Raw genomic sequence first — 4,474 nt, 5'->3', positions numbered from 1 at the left:
TGGATCCCTTGTAGACAGCATATATATGGGTCATGTTTATTTTTTTTTTTGTATCCATTCAGCCACTCATTGTCTTTTGATTGGAGCATTTAGTCCATTTATGTTTAAAGTTATTATTGAAAGGTACTTGTTCATAGTCATTTTTATTTTTTGAGACTGTGTTCTTTCTTCCCGTTTTGTTTCTTCTTTTTACAACATTCCCTTTAACATTTCTTGCATTGCTGGTTTGGTAGTGATAAACTCCCTTAGCCTTTTTTGTCTGTGAAGCTCCTGATTTCCCCTTCAATTTTGATTGATAGTCTTGCTGGATAGATTATTCTTGAATTGAGTCCCTTGCTTTGCATCTCTTTGTATATCTCCTTCCAGTCCCTTCTAGCTTGATGTGTTTCTGTTGTGATATCATTTGATAATCTGATGGGGGATCCTTTGTAGGTAACTCTCTGTCTCTCTCTTGCAGCCTTTAAGATTCTCTCTTTGTTGATAACATTCACCATTGTAATTATGGTGTGTCTTGGTGTGGGTCTTTTGGGATTCATCTTCCTTGGGACCCTTTGTACTTGAGTAACTTTTTTCTTCCCCATATCAGGGAAGTTTTCTATCATTATTTCTTCAAGTAGATTTTCTAATCCTTGCTGCTCTTCTTGTCCTTCTGGCAGCCCTATTATACATATGTTATTTCATTTTGCATTGTCCCAAAGCTCCCTTAGGCTCTGCTCCTGCTTTTTATTTTTTTTCTCTAGTTGCTGTCCAGATTGGGCTTGTTTCTGTACCTGATCTTCTAACTCGCTGATCTGGTCCTCTGCTTCTTCTAGTCTTCTGTTGAAGCCTTCCATGCTGTTTTTGATTGTAGCTATATCATTTTTCATTTCTTCCTGATTTTTTGCATAGGTTTTTTATTTTCTCGTCCATCTGGTGTATGAATTATATGACCATTACTCTGAATTATTTTTCTGTCACATTGCATGCTTTTGTTTCACTTATTTCCTTACTTGTCAATTCTTCCTTTGCTTTCCTCTGGGGATTGCTTCGTTGTCTCCCCATTCTGACTATTACCAGAAGGTACAGATGTCGAGTTGTGGGGGCCTGGACCATGTGCAGTGGGAGTTTTGCACCCCCCAACTGTAACTGAAGAGCTCTGATACCAAGACATGCAGTTGCTGTGGGCTGGTGGGAACCATGCTCGCCCTAGGTCAGAGTCACAGGCGTTTAGTGTGGCCTCATGTGTGCATCTAGAATCAGGAACCCTGCCTGTGCCACGTTGAAACAGAGAACCCACTGGCGTCAAAAATCAAAGTCCCCTATTGCCTGTCAGGAGTCAGAGCTCCCTGTGTCCATGCCGAGAAAGGACTATCAGAGTCTCTGTTTCTTGGTGCTACCTCACACTGAGAATCAGGTCCCTGTGTGCACATGCACCAAGAATTGGAGTCACTGGCTCTTAGTGTGAATGTACTGGGAATCAGGGATCTCAGGTGTACGTCTAGTCACTGGTCATCAATGCTGCCTCTTGTGTGGAGATTCAGGGTCCCAGATCTGCCCGGGAGACTGGGTTGCTCAGTTGCACTGTGTTGGCAGAAGGTCCACTTCTGCCTTGTGGTAAACAGCCTTCTGTGTGTGCTTGCCCTGAATCAAAGTCAGGTGGCACTGCCCCTTAGTGTGGGTGTGGGTTCGGGTCACCTGGGTGTGCACTGTGGAAAACAAATTCCCTGTGTCCATGTATCCAGGCTCAAATTCAGTGCTTCCTTCCTTTGTGGGCACAGGGTCTGTTCGTGGGGAACAAATTCCCTGAGACCTCACATCCAGGTTCAAATTCACCACAGCCTCTTTGCTAAGGTGCAGGGTCTGGTCATGGGAAACAAACTCCCCGGGCTTGCACCTCCAGGCCAAAATTCAGTGCTGTCTCCCTGCGTGGGCGTAGGATCTGGTCACAGAAAACAATCTCCCCAAAGTTGTGCACCTATGCTCAAATTCAGGACTGCCTTCCTGCCTGGGCATGGAGACAAGTTGCGGGAAACAAATTCCCCGAATTCTCAAGTCCGGGCTTAAGTTCAGCGCTGTTTCCCAGCCCCACGTGGGCGCCAGATCTGGTCGCAGAAACTACCTCCCTAGGGATGAGTGGCTAGGCTCGAATTCTGCTCAGTCTGCCTGCCTGGGTGCAGAGAAGAGTCGCGGGAAACAAATTCCCGGAGTTTGCAAGTCCGGGGTCAAGTTCAGTGCTGACTCCCTGCCCTGCGTGGGCACGGGATCTGGTCGCAGAAGACCAAGTCCCTAGGGATGAGAGGCTAAGCTCCAATTCTGCTCGGTCTCCCTTCCTGTGCTTTGACACTAGTCGCGGGAAACAAACTTCCTGTGTCTGACACCAAGGCTCAAAGTCAGACAGAGTCCTCACTGCTTTGTGTGTGCAGAAAGCCTTATTGTGCTGCTGGTGTCTGGTAGTTTCTATTTTGCTGCCTCGGGGGAGGTGGGGGAAGGGGATTGGCTTTGTGACTCACAGAAATCTGCAGCCCAGTGGCTGGAGTCCTGGTGTCCCTGGGTCTGCAGTTGTGGTGGCAGGTCTTCTACCAGAGCGGCTGTAGGGTCCTGGTTTGCTTCTGAGACCAGACTGGGTGGTGGTGAGGCTAGGATCCTAGTCTCAAGCAGTTCTGTTCTTCAAGATGGCGTGGTATCTGTGCCACCGGTGTCCTCCCTGGACTGTTTGCGGCTGCCGTGGGGTTTTGCTGTCAAAGACTGCCCGGATTAGCAGCCCCCTGGAAGAACTGCAGGGTCTAACTGTCCCTATTTCACTCACACACACCCCCACAAACGTCCACACACACCTCTGTGGCTCCCTCACTGTCTCACACACTCTCCCTCCCTCCCTTCCTTCCGGTCACCATCTTGCCTCCCAGCAATGATTTCTTTACTAGTAATAAATCTATTCAAATTTTCTGTTTCTACTGGTTCAATTTTAGAAAGTTGTATGCTCCAGGAATTTTTTTTTTATTTCTTCTAGGTTGTCCAATTGGTTTGTGTATAATTGTTCTTTGTATTCTCTTATCATCCTTTGTATTTATGTTGTGGTGTCAGTGTAACATCTCTTTCATTTCTGATTTGTTTATTTGTGCTCTTTTTTTCCCTTTATGAGTCTGGCTGAAGTTTATCAATTTTGTTTATCTTTTCAAAGAAACAGCTGTTAATTTCATTTCTATTTTCTATTTTTTAACGTATTTTATTTGTTTATTTCCACTCGGATCTTTATAATTTCTTACACTTAGTTTTGGTTTAATTTATTGTGTTTTTTTTCTAGATCTTTTAAGTTTAAAGACTGTTTATTTCAGATATGTTTGCTTCTTTGTAGATCTAAGCCCCTATTGAACTGCTTTTGCTGCATAACATACATTTTTGGACATTGTGTTTCATTTGAATTTGTCTCAGGTAGTTTTTAATTTTCTCTTTGACTCAGTTTTTCAGTAGCATGTTGTTTAGTCTTCACATTTTTGTAGTTTTTACAATTATCTACATGAAATTGATTTATAGTTTTATACCATTCTGGTTGAAAAAGGTACTTGATATGATTTACATCTTCTTGAATTTATTGAAACTTGTTTTGTTAATATGATATATCCTGGAGTATGTTCTATATGCACTTGAAAAGAATGTGTATCTGTAGTTTTTAGATAAAATGTTCTGCATATATCTATTAAGTTCATAAGTCTAATGTTTAATGCCATTGTTTTCTTATTTATTTTTTGGTTAGAATGCTATGTTCATTAATGTAAATTGTGTATTAAAGTTCCCTACTATTATTCTTAATTATCAATTTCTCCCTTAATGTCTGTTAATATTTGCTTTATATTTTTAAGGTGCTCCTATGTTGGGTATGTTGTAAGGGAGTGGTTCAGTTTCTTTTTTTTTTTTTTTTACTAGAAAACATGTTATATTTTCTAGTACACATGTTATATTTTCTTCTCGGATTGACCTCTTTACTATTATTTATAGACCTTCTATACCTATTTTTTATGGTCTTGTTTTAAGTTTATTTTGTCAGATATGAGTGTTACTACACCAGCTATCTTTTTGTTTCTGTTTGCACAAAGTACCTTTTTCATACTTTCACTTTTAGTCTGTGAGTGTTTTTTTATATGAAGTGAATCACTTTTAGGCAGCATATACACTGAGTGGCCAGATTATTAGGATCTCAGAACACATAATAATCTGGCCATTCAGTGTATATCCTATATAATAAAAGGCTAATATGATAATTGTCCCCTCAACCAGGAGTTCGACCAGCAGGCAGGCTGGCCAACCGCCCATGTCCCCTCCCCTTGGCCAGGCTGGCTAGACCCCATCCATGTACAAATTCATGCACCAGGCCCTCTAACATCCTCTCTAATAAAATGGTAATATGCAAATTAACCATCACTCCGCTACATAAGCCACGCCCACCAGCCAAGCCAAGCCCACCAGCCAATCAGGGCGAGTATGCAAATTAACCCCA

The sequence above is a fragment of the Cnephaeus nilssonii genome (genome assembly GCF_951640355.1).
Source record: "Cnephaeus nilssonii genome assembly, chromosome: X".
In the NCBI taxonomy this organism is placed as follows: Eukaryota; Metazoa; Chordata; class Mammalia; order Chiroptera; family Vespertilionidae; genus Cnephaeus; species Cnephaeus nilssonii.
The sequence above is the reverse complement of the archived record's forward strand: the minus strand, read 5'-3'. Positions refer to the sequence as shown.